General features: G+C 35.6%; 1 long non-coding RNA gene across 2 annotated transcripts; it reads right to left on the minus strand.

Moving 5' to 3' along the window:
- Window positions 1–14,140: 14,140 nt before the first annotated feature.
- On the minus strand, window positions 14,141–16,159 carry LOC149144543 (uncharacterized). 2 transcript variants are annotated; one of them, XR_016264815.1, is made up of 3 exons: window positions 15,792–16,159; window positions 15,282–15,397; window positions 14,141–15,064 (listed from the first exon to the last, which is right to left on the minus strand). It is a non-coding gene; the product is annotated as an uncharacterized LOC149144543 (long non-coding RNA). The 2 variants fall into 2 exon arrangements; XR_016264814.1 differs by having other exon boundaries at window positions 15,282–16,159.
- Window positions 16,160–16,911: the final 752 nt, after the last annotated feature.

Genomic DNA, 16,911 nt, shown 5'->3' on the forward strand with positions numbered 1-16,911 from the left:
AGATTCGTGAAAAGGAGCTCATTTGGATCGAAGGAGCGATGGCATCCACAAGCTAGCATTGGACCTAAGGTAGGCCCTAAAAACACTTGTTTGCTATTGTTCATTAAAGCATATTTAGAGAAAGATAGTGTCTGGTTGGTTTGCTTGTCATTAGGTCTTCTTTAGATTCTAGGAAGGTTTATCTTGTCTGCAAGATCGACTTATTCCGTGTGACATACACCTCTTCACTTTCAAGTGGAGTCATCTTATAAGGTGTTGTGTTGTTTATTAGATTGAATCCTAGTATCAAACCAATTTGGTGAGAAAAGCTTCTCATTGATGGCAATCCCATTGGAATTGCATCCAAAATTACCTGTCCAAATTCTATGAGCAACTCTTCAACTTTCGTTAGTACAACATTCTTCAATTCATATTTATTATCTTTTGGAAAGACAAATAAACAAAATTCATTTTCCCAAATTCCTCCAAGAACTTGTTTTCTAAACAAAGTATCACCACGTTGATATCACCACATTGACATTTCCTCTTTTAAAACACATTTCCGAACAAACACAAACATACCAAAATAATTTTTAAAACATACCAAATTTTCTAACCAATTTATCAAATTTACAAGATAGTGTGTTATATATTTTGAAATGTTGGTATCTTTTACCCTTTTTCTTTTCTTTTTTATAAAAATGATTCCAAAATTTGGAAGTATCATGTTTTAAAGACATACTATATTTCTATGATTGTTATGAAACCAACTCACAAAAGATATAAAAGATAAATAAATGCCTTCAAAATAAGCCTCTTCGAGGGGGCAACCTCCTTTACGTTACACAATGAACAATTCTTGGATGATACAAATGAAAAGACCTCCTTTCTATATATAGGAGTCTAAGGGATCATAATATAACCAGAGCTGACATAACAATAATAATGTAATGGCACAATAATAAAATAGTGGGCTTCTATGAGGCACAATAATAACAATATGGGGACTACATGGGCACAACAATATAATAAGGGGGTTGTACTAATAACAATAAGGGGTTACACTAGTAGTTTAGGGACTTAACATGCCCCTTTCCTTCAAAAAGTGTTGTCCTCAACGCTTGAGTAGTTCTTGATGCTTTTGTAAAAAATTATTGTCCTTCCATGTGGAATCTTCAGCAGGTAAGTTCTTCCACTTGATGAGATACTCTGAAATTAATTGATTTCGTAGTTGTCGAGTTCTTGTTTCTGTGACAACTCCAGGCTTTGATATGATTTTTCCTTCCTCATCGAGTTCTGGAAATATTGTTTGAACTGGGATCTTCTGCAACTTTTGAATGAGTGGCCACACTTTTTCGTCCTTCTTCCATTCATCCCTTGCTTTGTTTATCCAATCTGGTTGGATAATAGAAATAGCACAAAACAATGCTCCCACATCCTCATCCTTTCTTGAGAGTGCATCTGCAACAACATTTTGCTTCCCTTTTTTGTAGATGATTTCAAGGTCATAACCCAACATATTTGTGACCCATTTTTTCTGTTCTTCTAAAAATGATATTTGTTCTAAAAAGTATTTAAACTATCATGATCCATTTTTACCTTGAAGTGTCTTCCCATTAGGTAAGGTCGTCATTTCTTAAGTGCATGTAGTATTGCCAACATTTCCTTTTCATAAATAGCTTGCTTGAGATGTAGCCGTAAAAATACCCAATCACCTACATCAAAACTTCTTTCACTGCGATGTTGATCTGCTCGTTGTTTCATTCGATTCTGCACCAAAGTGGTGGTATCCTTTAAAAGTTGGAGAACTTGTTGTTGATGCTCAATGTGATCTTTCATTGCTTGAATATTTTTCTTCTTGATATGTCCTTCTATCTTGAGAGTTTGAGGAGTTGTAATTTATTCCAATGCATTAAAAGATAAGGTTGGATTCATTTCTTGATGCTTGATGTGATCTTTCACTTCTTCAACATTTTTCTTCTTGATAGGTCCTTCTATCTTGATAGTTTGAGGACTGGTAATTCCGGCCAATGCATTACAAGATATGATCGAATTCATTTCTTCTTTCTCGATTTGATCTTTCACTTCTTGAACCTTTTTCTTCTTGATATGTCCTTCTATCTTGCGAGTTTGAGGAGTGGTAATTCTTGCCAATGCTTTACAAGATATGGTCGGATTCATTTCTTCTTTCTATGGGGTTGGTTCTTGGTGTATATCCTCTTCTTTTGATGTTTCTTGATCTTTTTCTTCCTCCTCTTCATAATCTATGTAAAATAATTTCTTCTCAACACACTTATGACCTTTAGTGTATTTGCTATCACAATTGTAACAAAGCCCTTTTTCTCTTTTTTCTTCCAAATATTTTCATGTAAACCTTGTAGGTTGTGGAAGGCTAGGAGAAAAAACACTTCCATAATTATAGTCGTGAGTGGTGGGATTCATTGTTTCCATAATTTTGCTTTCAATTTTTCTTTCCAACTTGAATGCCTTCTCCAATGAATCAGGTTCCCAAAGACGAACCTCATGTTGAATGTTATCCTTTAAATTCCATATGAAGACATCAATCCTTTGCTTCTCTGGAATATCATTTACCCTTATATTCAATTTTTGAAAGTCCTCAATGTGCTCTGCCATTGAACCCTTTTGTTCAAGATTTATCAATTGGCTAAAGAAGGTGTTACTCTTTGTATCCTCATAATGTGCTATCATTTCTTCCGTGAAAATTGACCAAGTGACAAGTGCTTTATGAGAACAAAGACATTTATACCATAAAAATTGATTTGGTTCTAAATATAAAGATGCAATATGTACCTTTTGTAACAGTTGAACCTCATGTAGATCAAAATATTGCTCCATCTGTAGTATCCAATTTACCGGATCCTTGCCATCAAACTTCCTCATATCACCTTTTCTTGATTTTAGGAGCTTGATCTTGAAATGACTGTAACTCGGTAATTTCAGATCTCCAAGTTCTGAAATTGCGTCCTGCAGTAGCCCTTTGAGTCCTCTTTCTAACCCCGCAAGTCTGATCAGAATTTGATTCTCCAAGAAAGAGTTATGCCCAATCTCCTAAGATGACCTGATTATATAATGTTTCAGTAGAGCGAACTTGTACAACATGTCACGTGTCACTATTTTGACCTTCGGATCTGAAAACTATACACAAAACTACAGTATGTCCTCTTTCTGTAAATTCTTACGAAATTTCAATTTGTTTCTTAGAGAGAAAGTTATGACGATTTTCCCAAGGTCACCTGTTTAGAATGTAATTCGGGAATCTGCCAAAACCCTAACTTCCTCAGATTATATCTCTGAAAATAAAGTGAGAAAAGATCTGAGATTTAGACCTAGGCTTCACCAAGATTTATTCTCAAATGGGTTTTAATTTCAGAGTCTGAACCTTTCCAGAAAAAATATTATAGCGAAAATTCCACGATGACCTGTTTGAAATAAAATTCTGGAGCTTGCAAAATCCTTAACGTCCTCGGATCATATCTCTGAAAATATAGTGATACAAGATCTGAAATTTGGACTAGAGGTTCAGACCGCTCTCTTCTCAAATGGGTTGTCTTTTTTAGCTTCTGAAACTTCGTAGCAAAAGATTTATAGCGAAAATTCCACGATGGCCTATTTGGAGCAGCAAAACCCTAGAATACAAAGCTCTAATACTAAATGTTATGAAACCAACTCACAAAAAGATAGAAAAGATAGATAAATGCCTTCAAAATAAGCCTCTTCAAGGGGGAAACCTCCTTTACATTACACAAATGAACAATTCTTGGATGATACAAATGAAAAGACCTCCTTTCTATATATAGGAGTCTAATGGATCATAATATAACCAGAGCTGACATAACAATAATAAAGTAAAGGCACAATAATAACAATAGTGGGCTCCTATGGGGCACAATAATAACAATATGGGGACTACATGGGCACAACAATATAATAAGGGGGTTGTACTAATAACAATAAGGGGTTACACTAGTCGTATAGGGACCTAACAATGATTCATCCAATTTAGAGCCAAGACTTCTTCCTTCTTTCTAAACCTAACATTCATTTATTTTCCCAACATGGACAACATTTCAATCATATTGCCATGGTCTTCCAAGAAAACATTGCAAGCATCTATGGGTAGTGCATCACACATCACTTGATCATGGCAATATCCAATATGGAAACACACAAAATATTGCTCCTACACTATGATTTATTGTCCCTTTTCGCAACTACTACACCTTTTACACACCTGGAGGCATAAATTTCAAACTTAATTTCTGAATGAAAAATAGTAATTCAACTATCCACTAGAAACTCCTTCACCCAACGACATGCAATGGCTCACAACTATGAATTTTCTTACGTCAACAAGTCATTCAAACAAGTTGCATTTGCCCATGGTGATAATCTAAGCCGTAGGCCAATAGTAAGAGGACATGTTTTGTGTTGCGTCCTTTAATGTGCATCTCACAATTCGATGGATTGGGTTCCACTTTTTTGTTAAAGTTTCATTGGTGTCACGCTTTACCTCTGACACTGAGTTTTCCATCCACTCACATGTGCCAATGCTCATAGCTTGCCTCCATCCCCTATCACTAAGACATTGACCAACACCAAGCATCATGTTATATATATATATATATATATATATATATATATATATATATATATATATATATATATATATATATATATATATATATATCATGATGGGTAGGCCCCCATGACCATCCAATTTTCACCATGTATTTGGCCTCTGCATGCTTGCTATAACGGATAAGGTATGGGTGCTTAGATCTTCACTGAAACTAATCCTACCAATACAACTCATGACCAATCATTTGGCATAGGGTGCTTCCAAATTGTGTGGATCATTTGATCAACACGTTCGACATGTATCGACCAACGACAACAATTAAAAAGGCCACAGACCCACGGTTGCAACCAAACACTAGGTGCTTAAGCGTAATGCACAAACACATGTCTACTCCCACGCTCAAGGTGACCCACACTACAATTCATGCAGTGATCAACGGTGGGGCGAATCCCAGTGACATCGACGACGCAGAGGACATATCGGGCCACAAACAGTGTGCTCGTTAACGTGGCCCAATGACCCAATGGAAAACATGGCCCCCACCCATACGCTTACGTAGAAGTTTCCCATTAGGAAACAGGTTTCAAAGAATACCTTCCAAATTGCCTTTCGGAGATCCCATACTACTTAAATGGTAGCTTTAGTATTTAATCATAGCACCCATCCGGTGCATGGTGTCATTCAATCCCTCTAGCTTGAAGTTTTCTCGCTGTCTTATAATGAGATCAAAACCTCCTATAACATCCCCCAACTACTAAGAATAAGCATGTTCCTTGGACATACTTCCAGGGACACAACACATTACACATTTCAGGAGTATTTCCATATGATGCAAAAAGGGGAGTTGTATAAGCATACACATCAAAAACTGGCCTACTTTGCAACATCTTATTGCATCAACCATGTTATCTTTCTTGTACTACAAATTGATCGATGTATTACATGTGAGGTGATCAAGTGCAAAACCCTTCTCCACCATTCCATCCAAATTTGTGACTGCCATCAATGTCATTACGAACCAAACGAAAACCATAAGTGTAAGATGTAATATGCTCCACATAATGTTACGTGAATTAAATATTGTTGTATATCCCTTTTAAACTATTTAATCTTTATATATTTAAGATTATATATATATATATATATATATATATATATATATTCTTTTCTTTTTTAATATATATATAATTACATTACATAATTATTTAATTATTGTAATTAATTATATTTTTTATATATGAAAAGTTATATTAAGAACATGAAATAAAAACGCCAATTCAAATTGGCTCTCCACGCGATTCAACATTAATACCATAAATACAATAATCTTAATTAATCACCGAGCCCCCTTTGTGCACCCGCCTTTAACATATGAACATACGTTGTAAAATAGCGCAGGCCCTCCCACGGGCCCACCTTGATATCCTCGTCGTACAGGTTGGTTTCACAACATGCCTGATATATATAAAAATGATTATAAAAGAAAGACTCAACCTATATAAAACATATAATTCATGCCTTTATAATTTGACCAATAAATAAAATACTCCCCCATGCCAATTCACCGGCCCCTCCCGATAGGTACTTTGCGCCCCCATGGTGGTCGAGTACAACTAACCCCACCAAAACATTCTCAATTGATCGACATATGGGGAGTTCAGATTGGATGGTGGAGGTGATTTCAGGTCACAAATTTGTGCCGACATTATCGCCAAATTGTCGCTCGAAAGATCTGACGTTTCATATCACTCCCATATGACGGTTGATATCAATTTCGGGCCTCAACATGCAAGACCATTAACGAGCTCTTCATTACCCGAAAAAATGTTCAGCCAAAAAACTCATGGATATATGTATTGGACCATCCCAGAATTAGTCATCCTATCAAAAAAGAGAAATCAAGGAGGAAAACCCGACATACCTTTTATGAAGAAGAGGAAATAGTCTATGGAGCATAGGAAGACAAAAAAACCAAAAAATGAACTGCATATCTGGAAGGGAGAAATCTTCTATCTGATATGTCATAGATTCCATTTGTATCTCCATTTTCCATGAACCAGGCTGAATTGCGAGGCCCTTCTTTGACAGTACGTCTGCCCGAGAATTCTGTGACCTGTCCACATGATTGATTGAGTAATTCTTTTTGCTGTTCCATAACATTTTAATCTTGTTCATCCATCCAGATAACAAAGGATTCTTAATGGATAATTTCCCTGAAGCCTGTTCTATTATGATTTTGGAATCCCCATATATCTGAAGGATTTGAATATTTAGGAAGGAGTTGAACTAAAGGAGGCCCGCCAATGCCATAGCTTCGGCCTTATTGTTTGAACCATTACCACCATTCCAATAAATGGAGAAGTGTTGATCTTCATTCATCGATATGAAATAGCCACAAGCACACGAACCCCGTTGTGCAGCTTCGTCGAAAAAAGCTCGCGGATAACTCATCGAAATCTTCCTCTGATACTCTGTAATTCTGGATTTGCTTGAGGACAACTTCTTAGGGATAGAATTATACAACGTGATGATCTGCTCAAAAACAGGGTTTTGATCTTCTATCCCATCTCGGAATATTATTTTATTTCTTCGCTTCCAAACTGTCCATAAGAGGAGAAGAGGAATTGATCTGAAAGATGCATTCTGCGAGCTCCACCAGCATAAAGCCTCTTGTATAGCTGTGTGATCCACCAAACTGAAACCAATGAAAACTGCTAGATCCCTCCATAACTGATAAGTGAAGCTGCAGGTGAGGAATATGTGATTATTATTTTCTTCCTCTTTTTTGCATAATAGGCATATACTTGGGCCTGACCAGTTCCTTTTTTGTAGATTCTCCCAAGTAAGATTTTTGTTGTGAAAAACAAGCCAGGAGAAATGAATAATTTTATTTGGCACCCCTGTTTTCCACAGTGACAGCGGAAAGATGTTCTAGAAAGGGAGAGGTATTTCTTTTACTATAACTAAATAGATATCTTTTACCTGTATATCATCCCACCCCTTTATCCCCCTCCATGTAAGATAGTCCTTTTCTTCAGATCTACATATGCCAGAGCTTCTCATAGACATCATGATATTGTCCCATTATTGAGCTAGTTCTTCACTAAGACCCAAAACTTGTAGGTCCTTCCATATAGGAATGCCTCCCTGCCATTCTGCAATTAGTTGACTCCATGTGAAGATTCCTTTTCGATGTAGAGCCATTATGATGGATGTAGGAATAATGTTATTCTCCCCCAAACCCATGATATGATCATATCCAATATACACATCCCTGCCATTCTGGACATTCCAAAAGAGGTTTTTGAGGAAGAAAGATTCAATTTTCCGAAAACTCTACCATATTGCAGATCCATGAGATTTTCCAATTGAACCTTCCCTATACCAAAACATGAGGTCTTTATTCCCCATGTACTTCTTTCTAATGGTAGAGCTCCAAAAACTATCCCCATTTATGCCCCTCCAAATGGATTTGCATAAGAGAGCTTTACCAAAATTCCTTATGTCCATAATTCCCCAACCTCCCAATACAAGCCATTAAAGATATGTCATGGGAATTTTATTTCCCACAGTTTATTTGTGGATGACATCATGATCTTTGGTATGCTCTGCAGATTTTCTTGGGAATGCATTCATGGCATTCTAAAAAAATTTCAAAGAGCCACAGGAATCCACATAAATGAAGGCAAATCTTCTTTCTATTCTGATGTTGAAGACAGGGAATCATTGGATTTTCTGAGTGTGCTGTTTAATATTGGAATAAAACCCATAAAGGAAGGCTTAAAATATTTGGGTTTTCATCTCAAACTTGCAGGTTACAAAAAAGATGACTGGATGTGGTTATCTGATCATTTCTTTAAAAGAATAGCAAGTTGGGAGTTTAAGTGTCTCTCCATTGCAGGCAGAGTGGTTCTGGCACAATCTGTCCTGGCCCAGATGACAGTTTATTGGGCCCATCTATACTATTTCCCAACTAGAGTTATTTCTATATTGAACATATTGATGGCAAATTTCATATGGGGAGGTGGTAAGGAAAAAAGAAACAACAACATTTTCACCCCCACCTATGACCTAATACAACATTATATTTGAAATATGAGGGCCCTGCATCTTGTCATTATCCTCTCACATACCACAGATTGTGTATTATACTAGCAATTGCCCCAAAAGGTGCAAAGAGAGGCCGATAGATTTTTTAAATTGGAAAAATGGCATAAAATTGGAAAAATAATCTGAGGATGATAGATTTTTTAAATTGGAAAAATGGTATAAAAATTGGAAAAATGTCTGAGGATAATATTTGTAAATATGTATGCCATATATGGATTCAAAGGAATATTTGGAGGGACTATTTAATATAAAGGTGAAACCCATCAAGGATGGTGTAAAATATCTTGGATTTCATCTAAAACCAGCGTGCTATAAAAAACCTGATTGGATGCGGATCATGGACCGTTTCCTTAAAAGAATAGCAGGATGGGAATTCAAGTGTCTCTCTATGGCAGGCAGGGCAGTTCTGGCGCAGTCGGTGCTGGCACAAATGATAGTGTATTGGGCCCATCTATTCCATATTCCCACAGAAATCATTACCATGATAAACAGTTTGATGACAAATTTTATATGGGGAGGTAGTAAAGAAAAAAAGAAAATATCATCTGACTAAACTCAGGAATATTACGATTCCAAAAGATCTGGGTGGATGGGGTATTATGGATATAAGAACTTTTGGTAAAGCTCTTCTATGTAAATCATTATGGAGAGGCATAAATGGGGACAGTCTATGGAGTACATCTTTAAGGAAGAAGTACATGGGGAACAAAGATTTAATATATTGGTACAGAAAAGGGACTATTGGTTACTCTCAAGGATCTGCTATATGGCTGAGTTTCCGGAAAATTGAGTCTATCTTTCTAAAAAACCTCTCTTGGAACTTCAAAAATGGTAGTGATGTTTATATTGGTTTTAATCATATAATGGGTACAGGGGAAAATCTAATTATTCATCAAAGGATCGTAATTGTTCTCCACATAATGGGTTTTTTCACATGGAATCATATTATAGCAGGATGGCAGGGGGTTGTTCCTATTTGGAAGGAGCCAACAAACTTGGGATTAAGAGGAGAATTAATTCAACAATGGAACAACATAACGATGACCATGAAATTCTCTGGAATATGTAGATCGGAAGGAAATGACTCCCTTACCTGGAGGGGAAAAAGAAAGGGGATAGAAGTACAAGTAAAGGACATTTACTCTAAATTAGTTAAAGAAATCCCCTCCCCTTTTCGAATGATATTTCCGCTGTCAATGTGGAAAACTGGAGCTCCCTATAAAATTATACATTTCTCCTTGCTTGTTTTTCACAATAAAAACCTTACCTAGGAGAACCTTCAAAAGAGAAAATGGGCTAGTCCTGATATATGCTTAATGTGCAAAAAGGAGGAAAAAAGTAATGTTCATATGTTCATTAAATGCAGCGACACTCAACAATTATGGATGGATCTTGCTCACTATTTTGGTTTCAGGTTGGTGATACATTCAACTATGCAAGATGTTTTGTTCTGGTGGAGTTCTCAGAAAACAATATTTAGATCCATTCCTCAACTTCTTCTATGGACAGTTTGGAAGTGGAGGAATAGATTAGTTTTCCAAGATGGAAAGGAAATTAAGATGTCTGTGCTAGAGAAGATTATTTCTATTCATTCCTCCCTCCCATCTAAGATGACTCGCCATAAAAGCAAGAATTCAATGGAACAAGGGAGGTTTCAGATGGGCTTCCCGCGGGCTTTCTTTGATGGGGCAGCACAGCAGGGTATATGTGCTTGCGGCGTTCACATAGAAATGAATGAAGAACAACGAATCTCCATTTTTTGGAATGGAGGAAATGGTACAAACAATAAAGCTGAAGCTATGGCTTTGGCTGGTCTTCTTCATTTTGGCACATTTCTTAATATTCAGAATCTACATATTTATGGGGACTCAAAAATCATTATTGAGCATGCCAAAAGGAAATTATCCATAAAGAACCCCATGTTAACAAGGCGAATGAACAGGATAGATGCATTATGGAACAGGAAAAAGGACTTCTGTATCAATCATGTGGACAGAATCCAAAACCAATGTGTTGATATCCTGTCAAAGAAAGGACTAACGAGCCAACTTGGTATATGGAAAATGGAGATTCAAATGGGACCAGCCACATATCAGATAGAAGATTTTTCCTTGCCAGGGACTTAATCCATACTGTTTTTGGTATCTTTCAGAAAAATTCTTTTTGCTCATGCTTCTACCTCTTCACAGAAGGTACGGTTTCTTTACTAGCTTTTTGTTTTTCTCAACTGGTGGGATTTGTTTACTATCTATATAGACCTGGAGTCATCCTAGTATCTTTGGGTGGAGATCCTCTGTTTCTTGCTCACATTCCTTCATATTACAATCTGCATCTCTCCATGCAAATGTTTTTTCAACTTAGCATGTTGTGTTTCTACACAGCTTTTTTAACTTTTGTTGTCTAAGCATATCTCTTTGCAGTATGTAAATATATTTGTTATAATACAAATGCTGCTTTTTTTTCATACTAAAAGAAATACCATATATATTGGCAAATTTAAATTTTAAATAGATATTGTAAAAAATGATATTTTAGTTTTATGAATGTTTATCATATGTAATAAGTTGTATATATATATATGGATAAAACTAAAAAATACTAATTTATATACTTATAACAAAATATTAAAAATAGAGAAAGTTAGACACCACCATTTAAATCATTTTAATATTAAATCACTATTTAAATTTAGTTAAAATGATTCAATTATATTATTAAATTATTATATTATTAATTAATATTTTTTTAATTAATTAAAATTTATTTACAATTATTTTTAAAGGTATATTTTGATTGCAGTTTGTCCTCATCAAACTCCTCCATCACAAAATTATAATATATCATCATTATTGATATAATTAAAATTACTGCTTACTTATTTTCAATTATATACATCATAATTACTAAAAATAAAAACATTTTAAAACTTTAAAAACTCTTATATTATAGAGATTGCAGTGGTTGTTTTTAGAAATGCTATTCATTATAAAAGTTCACACTTGTTTTAAAATTACTGCTTACTTATTTTCAATTATATATCATAATTACTATATAAAAAAAAACATTTTAAAACTTTAAAAACTCTTATATTATAGAGATTGCAGTGGCTATTTTTAGAAATGCTATTCATTATAAAAGTTCACACTTGTTTTTAGAAATGTTTGTTCATTATAAAAGTTCACACACCTTGAAACTCCGTTGTTATCTAAATTCACACACCCTGAAACTTTGTTGTTGTCTAATTGAAACGAACTTCTTTGCAATTCCATTCTAGTAGTTTCATCGTAGTTTGCTTTCCAATGTTTTGGTACTAATATTTCCTAGTAAGATTAGGATATTTTTTGAAAACTACAACGAACCATTTTGCAATTCCATCCTAGATTGCTTTTCAATGTTTTGGTACACTAATTATATTTCCCAGTAACATTACCATATTTTTCAAAAGCTATTCAATGCTTGTGCTCAGGATATTTAAAAGCTATTCTATTCCTTCTCAAATAAACAGAACAACTGTTCAGTTTGCATGGAAAAAACACTTGAATGACCAGGTGTGAGTCACGTACACTACCGGCCAATTGGATAAAACAATTGTTTAATTGGCATACAAGAAAAATAATAAGAGGAACAAATTAGCCACTGCAACCAGCTACTGCGAGAACACCAAATTAAGAGAAAAAAAATGATGAAGTAAAGAAATGTTGGTGCCGGATAATTGCAAGAAAGAATCTCAAATCTGTTTAAGCTTAGTCTCCAGCATTTCAAGTTGGCAAAGTACTCATGTATATCCATCCATAAATGCATGCCCCTGAGGAGGAAGCTAGAAGTGAAACATCTGAACCTTCATTGAGTAAAGGTAACCTCTCATTGTAATCATTTCCAGAATAGTATACCCATACAAACAAGGTTTCTGCAGAGATGAAGCATTAGCATAGACTCTTCCATTTAACAAAAAGGGGTTTACTACTCAGTCAGGAGCACCCTTAAATAGGCATGAAGCATCAGCATAGACTCTTCCATTTAACAAAAAGGGGTTTACTACTCAGTCAGGAGCACCCTTAAATAGGCAAGACTGTTGAGACTTAAATCCCAAAAATAGCCTAATACTTATATTTTTCTAAAGACTAATGTAGAATTTTTGCAACCACAAACCAGTTTAGTCACTGACATCAGCTCATACCTTGCACAAGGTTCAATCAAAAAAAGGATGGCAGAGACACTCATACAGAAACAGATAAGGATGATTTTCTAGCACCCTTGTAGCCTTGACATAAATAGTTCATTAGCTAATAAGATGCCACAAGTTGATGCATCAACTTGCTTATGGTGACTTCACCTTAAACAAAATATTTATGAGTATGCAAGCAAGCACACTGGGTTATCTGACAAAAGCATATGCATCAGCATTTCTAAATTTCTTCTTCTGGGATAGCACCAATCAGAAAAAGCTTTTGCACTTACACAGCTATACAACTGTTTTGTTTTGGAAAGAAGTGAGTTCCTGGGTAGCCACCTGCTCCAAGGGGGACATGAAATCTAAATACTAAATATGCAGCAACAAATATACTCAATTGTGTGGAAACTTTGTAGTTTTCCTACTTAAACCAACTCGGCCAATACCACAAGCTTGTAGCTTACAGTGGCTCCCCACTGGTAAAGATGGTCAAGATAGATGGTCAGGTTCAACTTGTAATTCGATTTGGATTGGGTTTGGGCTCAAGTTTGAAGTTCGGCTTTGACATTCACTGAACCTAGGTCAAAAATAGGAAATTGCATTTTGTCATTTGCCAAGCAAAACAAACACTGCCTGGCCCCCTTGACCAAATAAGCCGTCCAACTAGATCATAAGATGAGGAATTTGCATCCCTGCCATTTTAAGTAAAATTTGTGTTTTCGTTTGGGTGGGTTTGATCTGGTTCGACTTCAGGTTTGAATTGTGATTCAATTCAGATCGGGTTCGGGTTCGATCCAGTTCAGCTTCAGGTTCAAATTTTAATTCGATTTGGATCAGGTTCGGGTTCAAGTTTGAAGTTCGGCATTGACATTCACTGAATCTAGACAAATTTCGAATTTTTTCCAGGTTCGCCAAATTCCAAACCTGAAGGTTTCATCGAACCCTGTGACTTAGCTCCCCACAACGTCGTGCAAGTTGCATAATTCAATTTCACTCAATCGTTGAATTTCTGTGTTTTTCACCCACAATGCATGATCTACAAATCTCCCAATTCTTAGAGAACGAGAGAACAAAATTACCTTCAAATCAGAATTTTACCACAAAATCAAATTCCCAAAGCATACATGTGTTTTTATTTTGTATAACAGAACCCTATAAATTCTGCATTTTTCGTAGTCAGCACAATATGTTGTATACATGAGATAGATTTGGGCAACTATATTCATGTCAAAGTTGACAGCTAGTCCACATTTTAAAGATTCAGAAAAAAAGGCAAAATATACTGCATCACAGTCTAACCCAGATCGAGATGAACATAAGCTTTATCAAAATATCATATACAATTAAGTCGCCCATTTACAATTATAAATCTATACAGCACATGGCCACCTTGAGCAAATGAATCATTCACCTAGGTCAAAAATAGGAAATTGCATTTTGTCATTTGCTAAGAAAAACGAAGACTGCCTGGCCCCCTTGACCAAATAAGCCGTCCAACTAGATCATAAGATGAGGAATTTGCATCCCTGTCATTTTAAGTAAAACAAAAAACTACATGTCTATGCAGGTCAAATGAGCTTCATTCCTAAAATACTATTAACAACCCTAGTGAAACATTAAACTGATCCCAAAATCCTACCATCAGCCAAGAAAATGCAGCAACCACAACGAAATGCTTTGGGGTTAAAACGACCAAAAAGACATGAAGGCATTGGATACTCTTCAAATAAAAGAGAAACAATTGAAAAAACAAAAATGACACAGAGAGACAAAGAAAAGTAGGGGAACCTAATAGATATAGAGGAAAAGAAAAATAAGAGAAGGAGAAATTGAGTATAACTAATAAAAAGTGAAATAACCGATGATAAAATGTCAGCAGAGTTCAACAGTGAAAATTAGCAGAATTTAGAAGCACCAGTCAGAAAATGTGAAGCACCACAGAAATTAAGTGACCAACAAAACATCAAATTTCGAAATTCACATGCTCTACAGTTTCCAAATTTTTCTACAGTTTCAATAGTTCCTAAAGTATAGTTTGCCATAAATTAGAAAGGAAACGTGTCTTACTGGCTCTTGGCCCTCAAGACAAATGAAACAAAGCATATGTTGTGTAGTGGCATTATGGCATCGTCTGTGTTGTTCAAGTTTCTGCTGTGTAAATAATTGACTTGCTTCCAGAAGTTTTGTGCACTGACTATTGCTGCCTGTAGATGCACCATAAAACAAGTTACAACAAATATAAAGCAGAAGAGTGTTTTACTTTACACAGCTGCTGTGTAAACATGACACCAGCCAAAAAACTATGCCAAGCCCCAGACAGCCATACAAGTTGAAAAATAAGTTATAACATAAAAAAAACCCAACTTGAAAAGAAATAGGGATTTTTTATAACACAGTAAAGCTCAAGGAAAAAAAAGCTACCAGATGTCTCAGGAATGATGTGGAGAGAAGAACTGGACCTCTCTTATGCAAAATCATTCCAAAATGCTATCCACCTTGGAGATTTTAAAGGCGCATGAGAGGGCACAACTGTTAAACTGGTAAGATAAAACGTAAAAGAAATTCGCGATATTTTAGCAAAATTAATCCTAAACCCAAAATGACAGAGAAATTATCTTGCAGAAGATGAGCAAGGAAAAGAAAGCTGAAAAATAGGCTGAGGCCGACAAAAACTAATCATAAAGACCAGATGCAGTATATGCACATTTGTTCGCAGGCTATGTGCGGGTTAATGAACGACAGTAAAACGGCAGAGTCGGTCTAAGAATCGCACTAAAACATTAGAAAACCCTAAAAGCCTTGAAAACCTAGAAGTTAAAACCATTTAAACACAGTTTCTGACATAATCGATAGCCATTAATGAGTAAGACGCAGATATTTAGGTTGTCATATTAAAAAGCAAAAGAGCGCATTTACACAGCAAGTGCTTACCGAGTGACCGCCTGTCAAACTCAAATCATGCTTTACACAGCAAGTGGTTACCAAGTGACCGCCTGTCAAACTCAAATCATGGTGCCGTGAGCATTATAAGCATATAATCAGTCTGAAATTTTCAACGAAGGAACAGAACAATGATAAAATCAGTGCTTGGAAAAAAAAACAGCAATAACAACTGGCAGACCAAAGAAACGATTAACTCTGAGGCCAAAAGTGCATGAAATATATAACTGTAGAAGATTAACAACCGGCAGACCAAAGAAACGATTAACTCTGAGGCCAAAAGTGCATGAAATATATGGCTGTAGAAGATTTAACTAATGGCAAACAGGCAAAGAAGGGCACGCGATTGAAAGGACATAGAAAAAGTAATCAAAGTGCAGTGATGCGATGCAGCTAGGGATAATGAATCGGTAACATAAATACTATAGCTAGATATCAAAAAAATATCTTTTTGTTGCCAGATGTCAAACAGAAAAGCATATAGTAGATGTGAATCAGAAAATGAAAAGGTAGAAAACTAAACTCATTCAAAGGAAGACGTATCGGCCTAAATATATCCCAAAAAAACAATGAATGTACTTGTACGCGTGGACCCTCCGCTTAACCCCGCAATTGACTATGTGACAGATCGACGGTAAAAAAAGGAAAATTAGCTCGCAAGGTGTAGGTATCTTCGGGTCCTTACTTGCGCGTAGGTTAATCGTACGTTGCATACCCAAAAAGATCGAACGATCGAGATCACTCCCATCCAAGGGTTGTGATCATTTTCGAGTCCAAAGCTACTAATGCGTTAATGAAAATCTTCCGCCCGATAGGCTCAGGATTCCGTCTTCTATGTCACCGTTCCACCCAAAACTATATATTTAAATGAGATACAATTTTAACAGATACCTCATTCTACACATGCTGTAATGAAAATTAGATGGAGTAGAGTTGACACAACTCTAATTAGATCCCATAGTAACTTGTGCTAATAAATATAGCAACAAATTTGTCTTTCGAGCTACTTTCAAATTACAAATTTATATATATTTTTAAATATTATTTTATTTTACAAATATGTATATTTATTTATATCATATATATTTGTCATTGAAACAAAATAAAACTT

This window comes from Pinus tabuliformis, chromosome X, assembly GCF_031772625.1.
Source record: "Pinus tabuliformis cultivar Carrire ecotype Pingquan chromosome X, CPIR1, whole genome shotgun sequence".
In the NCBI taxonomy this organism is placed as follows: Eukaryota; Viridiplantae; Streptophyta; class Pinopsida; order Pinales; family Pinaceae; genus Pinus; species Pinus tabuliformis.